An 8907-nucleotide genomic window follows, 5' to 3' on the forward strand; every position below is an offset into this window, starting at 1 on the left:
AGACATTAATTCCAAACTCTTTCTTAATTAGGTGCTAAAATGAATTTCCATCTATTTTACTTGATAAAATCATCATATACCAAAAGTAAAGCTTCAATTCTATGATTATTCATCATATTATTTCAGCACTCATCCATAAAAAAATTTAAAAAAATTAGCCATGGAATCAAAAACTAATGAAATAGTAAGATGGACCCAATTGTAAAATTCCAAAAACATAGAAATTTCAAGGAGAAAGCAAGAATTAAACTTACATGAAGCTAGAGCATGAAAACCAGCTTGAACCCCCTTCCATGGCTGTTTTTCAGCTGATGAATATGAAGAGAAATGAAGAGAATTCTAGATATTCCAATTTAGTCCCATTTCTATTTAGCAAATTTTGACAATTTTCCAATTTTGCCCTTATTTCACCCATTTCCTAATTTTTCTCAGCTATTGCCGCCCAAAATATCTCCTTTGGGCTTATTTTCACTTTAGATCCTTCCTCATTTGACAATTGAGCTATTTAATCCTTTTAGCAACTTTTACACATTTTCCAATTTAATTCTTTTTATTTAATTGACCACCCAAACATCAAAATTTTCTAACGAAATTTTAATACTACCTTATTGACATTCCATAAATATTTATAAAAATATTTATGGCTCGGTTTATAACATCGAGATCTCGATACCTCTTTTTCTTAATTTCTTGACCAAATAAATCTTTATAAAACACAATTTATTATTCTAAAAATCTTTTAAAAACTACATTTGGCTCGTAAATATTAAATAATATAATCTACGAGTTCATTTGTCGGATTTGATGGTCTCGAACCACTATTTTCGATATCGTTGAAATTCAGGCTATTACACGAAAACCCGCAAGGGAAGCTTTAAGACCAAAGGGGATTTGAGTTGAAAACCCGAAAAGGGCGGCTCAAATTTGGATCAAAGTGGGGCATACAACAGTCTTGTTATGCCGGATTTAACAATGAAGAAGTATACTACGTCTTGGGGCATTGACAAAGTACTCTGGATCCCCTAAACAATATTGAGCTCAGAAGGGTCCTCAAGAAGTTGGTACAGAGAAGCTCAAGCTGCGATGTCTGGGGCAAGTTGGAATAGAGAAGCTCAAGCTGCGATGTCTGGGGCGCCTAGTTTTCCATTTTATCCATTTTTAATTTGCTATATTTTATTAACCTATTCAGTTTGAGTTAATTTCCTTCCTATTGCATTTGCAATCTTTGATTAATTCATTCATTTCGAGATATTCTCTCAATCAATTTTCTTATTCATTGTTATGATATTTTTCAAGCATTTTGCATTGAAATAACAATTAATGGATCAATAATACTCTCATAAAAGAAGTTCTGCATATTATTCTGGAAGCTTTTAAATAATATAGGAACCTGAAACAGGACCATTGTTTAAAATTCACCAAGCCTAAGGGTTAGAAATATTTGAGAGATAGGAGTCCAAATTGTGGCTACATTTCTAGATTTTTTGTTAAAGATATCAGTTGCACAAAAAAAGGTATTGTGTCAGTGACGTCACCTCGAAAAATAGCGAGCAATGTCAACCCAAGTGTAAAAGGGAATCATTCTCGGGAAAAGAAAAATGATATTCTGCATTCATGCAAATATCAGATATATACACAGGGTCATTACACCCAAGGAATGGTGTAACAAATCAAGTTGATTGAGAACGATACAAATTCTATACCTCTGAGTTGTAGCAGGATGGATAAAAAAATTAAAAAATTAAAAAATTCCCTGAAGTTGCAGTGAGAAATACCAATTTTCTGTCCCAGAAGGTACGGTGGAAGAGACTCTGAAATTACAGTGGGTCAAGCTTTCTGAGCAAAACGTGATTGTTTCTTTGACATTTCTGTCAAGAATGCCAGCCGAACAGGATGGTAGCGTAATACGTTAGTGATAATACTCTGATGAATAACGAGTGATGACACTTTAAGATTTTAGGAAGGAATCATTCTCATGACATTTCTACATTCATAACACATCTAGTTAGGAGTATTTGATTCATTTCGATCATAGCATCCTAATTATTTAACAGAAGCATCACATCTAGTTAGGAGCATTTAATTCATTTCGATCATAACATCCTAATTATTTAACATAAGCATCACATCTAGTTAGGAGCATCTAATTCATTTTGATCATAACATCCTAATTATTTGGCATAAGCATAGATACATGAAGCCGATTATACAGATAATGACCCTGGAGTATAATGTAGTAACATCGGTGAATTCATAAATCTTGTCTCTCTGAAGTTGCAGCGGAGCAAATCGAAGACAGTAAGCCTTAACCCCCTAAGTAGTAGGGTAACAGGCTGAAGATTGTAGACCTTGTCTCCTTAAACAGTAGTAGAGCAAATCGAATATGGTAAGCCTTAACCCCCTAAGTAGTAGGGTAACAGGCTGAAGATTATAGATCTTGTCTCCCTAAACAGTAGTGGAGCAAATTGAAGAAGCAAGCCATAACCCCCTAAGTAGTAGGGTAACGGGCTAAAGATTGCAAATCTTGTCTCCCAGAAGTTGTAGTGGAACAGATCAAAGACGGTGAGCCTCGACCCTCTAAGCAGTAGGGTAACATGTTGAATTACAGATCTTATCTCCCTAAGCAGTAGTTGAGCGGATAAAAGACAGCGAACCTTAACCCCCTAAACAATAGGGTAACAGGCTGAAAATTACAAGTATTGTCTCTCTAAGCAGTAGCGGAGCAGGTTGAAATCAACAGCAGATCTCCTTGAAGTTTCAACGGAATAGATCAAGGCTACAAATCTCTTCTCCCTGGAATGGCGTTGGAGCGGCTCGAAGCCACAATTCGTATCTCCTTGAAGTTTCGGCAGAGTAGATCGAAGCTACAAATCTCTTCTCCTTGAAATGGCATTGGAGCGGCTCGAAGTCGCAATTCTTATCTCGTTGAAGTTCCAGCGGAGTAGATCGAAGCTACAAATTTTTTCTCCCTGAAATGGCATTGGAGTGGCTCGAAGCCACAATTCTTATCTCCTTGAAGTTCCAACGGAGTAGATCGAAGCTACAAATCTCTTCTCCCTAAAATTACAATGGAACAGATTGAAGCTAAATAAACAGATCTTATCTCCTTGAAGCTGCCATAGAACAGATCAAGCTAATTGCAGAAGAATAAATTAAAGCCATAAACCTCATCTCCCTGAAGATGCAATAAAACAGGTTAAAGCTACAAGTAGTCGCAGTGGAACAGATCAAAGCAACAGTTCCTATACCTCTGAAGATGCAGTGGATTGGAATGAAGCTACTTGAAGGGAAGAAGCATCAAAAGAAATCGAGACTTGGTAGGTCTAGGCAAATTTGGCCATCTTAAGGTCTTTGCTCCATTCTCGTTACTCGACAACGAACAAAGAGGGGCAGCTGTAGAGACCCAAATCTGCCCGGGGCCCATACAAACATAAACTAAACCAAACCATTTTTTTTAGTCCAAGTCCCTTTATTCCATCAGCCCAAATCTGCCAAATTTCAATCGCCCAACAAAGTCCAAACCCATTTACAATTACCCAATTCTAAACCCAACTACCCTAGCCCAAAAGTTCAAAGCCTAAATGGCCAAAAATATTTTAGAAACAGAAACTAGGGTTTCCCTTTCGCCGCAGCTGGCCTCTCAACCCTCGTACAGCCTCCAGCACCTCCGTACGGCCTTCACGCACCACCCCACGCCAAGTGCCACGTACCACCGCACCAACTGGCCTCTGTACTTGCGAAGAAACGGACAAACACAGCAGCAAGAGCAAAAACCAAGCAAAAAAACTTTGTATTCTTTTTCTCTTTTGTTGTGGCTATTAAAAGCCAAGAAATATCAATGTATCACTCTTTTTTTACGCACACTTTATGCATATTACGCACACCGAATACAAAGAAAAGGTTATCAAAAATTAGCGAAAGGTGGTTTTCAATTCCTCATATCTGTTTTTTTCTTTTTTGCATTTCAGTTTTTAGTTTTTTAATCTTGTATGTGGTTTATGCAAATAGAAACAAAAAAAAAGGAAAAAGATTTACCATAATAATCCGAGTTCATCTTCTTCGTCGCAATCGAAGTAAGGATGAAATCCCGAAGCCGAAACAGACCTTGAGGCTTGGTCCTACAAAGCACCGCTGCATGTCGCCGACCACTGTTTACAGTGGTGTAAGAGTGTCTAAATATGGGGGTTGCTGGATCGGCCAAATGAGGAGAAAATGGGGCGTTAGGCTTTGGTCCTATTGTGGTTTGAAGAAATGGCAGATTGCCATTCAATTTCTTGCAATTATGGATTAAAAATGAAACGGGGCCATTTCGGGTAAGAGATCTGTACGTCGACCCATTCCAGGACCCAGAACCGCGCCTTAGCGCTTCAAATGGGGAATTTGCGCGTTAGATCCTTCCCCTCGCGCGAGCATTCAATTGTGCCCTGTTTGATTTACTTTATTTTTTTTTAAATTTGGCTCCATAATTTGCGCGTGTTTTCATTTTAGTCTGTGATACAATGTTGCGTTTTGGGCTTGGAGAGATTTGCAACTCTAGTCCCCATACTTTTACGCGCGTTGCACATTGATCTTATTTACGATTATTTTATTTGTAAATTATCTTTCTTATTTTGATTCAATCTTAATTTGGTCTTTCATTTGTATAATTTGCTAATTGAAAATACATTTAAAATATATTTAATATTTTTATATGTGTTAATCCATTTTAATGATTTTGTTTGTTTTCATTTGTACAATTATTTTGAGGTTTCTTTCATCTTATTACTTTTACATTTTGCACTATATTTTTTTAAAATATTTTATACGTATTTGTATACATATTATTCTTAATACCTATTATTTTTGAAGTTCATAACATTTTTGTATATGAGTTGAGCCATCTTAATAACCTTGTTTTGTTTTATAAAATCATCATTTTAAAATTCTTTTTACAGTAAGTTATTTTTAATACTTTTATATAACCTTTTGTTTAAATATTTATATGTATATTAATACATATATTACTTTAATAGATTTTTCTATTTAAAATACTTATTGTTTTATGATTCACCGAGTATTTTCCATTATGTATATATGAAACTATTTTAGAAACTTCATCTTTGTATTTAAAATTATTATTTGGAAATTCTTCTTTATATCATATTATTTTAGTATATTATGTAGTACCTCATTTAAATGTTCTTATATGTATTCGAACACGTATGACCAAATTAATTCAATCTTGTATGTATTTCCATGTTTTTGCAAATATTTATTTTTAAAGTTATTTATTTATGCATGTTTTGTAAATCTATTATGTATATTATATCTTATCGTGTATTTTTATTATTCTTTCATATCTTATATATTATTTAAGCTATCATGTACATTGTCAATTTTTGAATGAACTTGTGTTTAAAATATTTTGCATATAATTTGATTCAAACTTTTATTCTATAATATCTATTTCAATAATTCTATATCCCCAGTTTTTATGTAAATTTGTCAACTTATATATATTATGCGTTCATTAATTCATCATTATTTTGGAAAATGTCTTATACCACATTGACTTCTAAATTCCATTTTGTTTTATACATGTTTTGTTGATTGATTTGTATGGTGCCATACATTGTCGTTGCATATTATTTATTCATTGTTTTGTATTGTTGTATTAATTATTCTCCGTACATGCTTGAAAATTAGGTCATATTTTTAGATTAATCATATTTAATTGTTTTGTTAGTTGATTAAGTAAGATATATTATCTTCATTCATCCATTGTCGTATTTTATGCATACATGTTATCCTATGTTTTCATTTTTTTTTCCTCTTGGTTTACAAATGTCGCCTTATAATGTCTAACTTTTTAAAACAAATTATTCCATTTCTATTTCAAGCCGAATTAATGCGTTTTAAGTTGGTTTTACAATTATTCGTTTAAAAATTCTTTGAAACGAAGGAAATGTTCGATGTTTGGCAATTCGAAGAATCGTGCCCTATCGTGCTGGGTTGCAATTTCCCGTTTGTTCAAAATAATTGAATATCCCTTTAGAATTTCACTCATGTTCTCTAAACTCTAAAACAATGTAATGTTCAATGTCTAGAAATTCGAGGAATCGTGCCCTACTGTGCCGGGTTTCGTTTTTTTTTCGTTGGCCTAAATAATTGGGCATCCTTTAGTGATTTTCAACATATAAACTTTTGGAAGTCAAAATTTATCGTGTTTTCGAGGGTATAAAGAATCGTGTCCTATCGTGCTGGATGTGATACTGTATAACTTTGAAACAAGAGAATTTTGACGACCAACTTAAGCCATTTGAATGTTTTAAAATGAATCATATTTCCAAAAAATAGCTTTAAGTCTTAGACCTAAGGACAACATTTAATCAACTTGGTACCAATTTTGGGCATAGTGAGGGTGCTAATCCTTCCTCATACGTAACCGGCTCCCGAACCCGTTTTCTCAAATTTACGTAGGCCAAAATCGATTTAAATAAAACAAAGTGTTTTATTAGGTGATCCAATCACACCTAAATAAAAGATTGGTGGCGACTCCGCGATTTTTTTTCAAAAAGTTGATCCCCGTTTTTCTTCAAATCAAAAAATGGTTTCGATAACCTTGTATGAACTCAACCTAGTCCATGAGCTCCTCTACCTACCATTGCTCCCTTACAAATTTGAACCCGAGTAGATTCTAGAATGGAAAGCCCTTGACTATCAAACCCATCATAGGAGTTCAAATTGTATAGAAATTAAACTATTGCGAATTTAAAACGTCAACAGAAGCCATTGATAAAATGTGTCGATTTTACAACAATTTTTTTATATTTTAAAATTGTTTTATTTTTAAAAAAAGATTTTTTTTTGAAATTCTTTTATGTATTTTATTAACAAACTATATTTTTAATATTTTATAAATTTGTTAATTAAAAAAACTAAAACCTAGTTGACAAAATTCATAAACATCGAGGACTTTTTGAAATTCTTTTATGTATTTTATTAACAAACTATATTTTTAATATTTTATAAATTTGTTAATTAAAAAAACTAAAACCTAGTTGACAAAATTCATAAACATCGAGGACTAAGTTTTCCTATAATTAAGAACTAATTGATAAATATATATATATTGAATTTGACATTATGCCAATTAAAAAAGCCATGTTATCCTCATGTTAATAATTCAAGGGAGGAGTGACTAAAATATTCAATATCAATAATATTGGTGAGAAAATTAAAAAAAAAATTGAAGTTCAGTAATCAAAATAGAAATACAATGATTGGTTAAAATTTTGGGTTTTAGTAGTTAGAATTTTTAATTTTGACTTTTTCTTATACTAAATTTATTATTAATACAAATTTGAAAAAAAAATTAAAAAATTTCAGTAAATTAGTTTTAAATATATTTTTATGAATTTAATTAAATAAAATATATAAAATAATATATGTTAAAGTGTAAAAATTTTGATGAAAAATGTGACACCCGACCCGATCATTGGATCCAAATGTGTGACATCACATTATGTTACCGAAGCAGCTCAAACTAACTTGACATAAAATTTACAAAGTTAAATTCATATTTATCATTCATAACAAGTAAATCATTTATCATATTGGTACACATACAGTCATAATATACAAGAATCTATTTCATCTAATTACGGGGTTATGCTAAGTCAAATTCAGAGTTAGGATTCGAATCCAAACTCAATTTTCAAATTTCAATATTGTGTCTCGAGATAGAGAACTTCATGTCTCAAGACAGACCTTACTTCATTTTTAAGAATTTTAGCTTCAATGTCAACATGTCTCGAGACAGAGAACTTGTGTCTCCAGGTAAGGTCCCCCATGTCTCAAGATTAGGTCCTGAGACTGACCACTATAATTTTATTATTTGAACTTTGATGTTTGGATGTCTCGAGACCTAGAGTAGAGCAAAACTAATTTAGCTTTGACCACTATAATTTTTTTTTAATAATTTGTAAAAGGTTTATTGTTTGAAAGTAATGTTATATTCTGAGGAACTTTAGCATATAATACATACCACAATATGCATTACTTTAGCATATAGTTTTTTTTTTCCTTTTTTTTCGACTGTTCTAAATTGATTTTCTTAGTTTGCTCATTTTCTTTACGCGATTGAAAGCCGATGAGAGCCCCAAATACTCCTGCTATGCGGATGTGAGGGCGAGAGGCCAAGCAATGTTGAAAGTCTTTGTATTTTATGAATTTCTTCTTGTTTTTTTTAAGAAAATAACATGAGATTTGAATTGCTTTTCAAATAAAGAAGAAAGGGGGAAAAGTACTTACCAAGTCCTTTTAGATCTGGTCGAGCTTCTTTAACAGCAAGATTGGGCACTGCTTGCTTACTGGTGATCACCAAAATCATGGTGGTTCGGCAGTTAAGTAAAGGATTGTTTTTAGGGCTGAAATTTCTTTTGGTATAAGTGGGTGGCTGCGTTGGAGAAGAAAATGGGAGAAGAAAGGTTTTTAATAACATATTAAGCAAAACGGCACCGTGTAAGAAGGGTGGGGGGAGCCTTTTGCGCCTAAAATGGTCTATTTATGAAAAAAATCCTTCCCTTTTCGCGAACCTTTCAATTAGTACCCAATTCGCTTACTCGTTTTTTTTAAAATTTAGCCTTCTAATTTGTGCGTTTTTTCACTTTGATCCACGGTCTAGTACAGTATTGTGGGCGCGGGATATTTTCAATTCCAATCCCCGTACATTTGCGCATGTGGCACATTGATCCCATTTTATAATTATCTTATTTGTAAATTGCTTTTCCTGTTTTAATTTTGTTTCAATTAAATCTTATCTTCTTTATTTACTGCACATACATTTTTCTTACATGCTTAATTATTAGTTGTGATATTTTGTGTTGTTTTTGGTAGTTGAAGTTTGTAATCTTTTCTCTTTTATTC

At 32.7% G+C, this 8907-nt stretch overlaps 1 long non-coding RNA gene across 1 annotated transcript; it reads right to left on the reverse strand.

Moving 5' to 3' along the window:
• Positions 1-2234: 2234 nt before the first annotated feature.
• LOC107953150 (uncharacterized) lies at positions 2235-8450 on the reverse strand. Its single transcript, XR_005930506.1, has 3 exons — positions 8293-8450; positions 3167-4188; positions 2235-3057 (listed from the first exon to the last, which is right to left on the reverse strand). It is a non-coding gene; the product is annotated as an uncharacterized lncRNA (long non-coding RNA).
• Between the last annotated feature and the right edge of the window lie 457 nt (positions 8451-8907).

Source organism: Gossypium hirsutum, chromosome A07 (assembly GCF_007990345.1).
Source record: "Gossypium hirsutum isolate 1008001.06 chromosome A07, Gossypium_hirsutum_v2.1, whole genome shotgun sequence".
Taxonomy (NCBI): domain Eukaryota; kingdom Viridiplantae; phylum Streptophyta; class Magnoliopsida; order Malvales; family Malvaceae; genus Gossypium; species Gossypium hirsutum.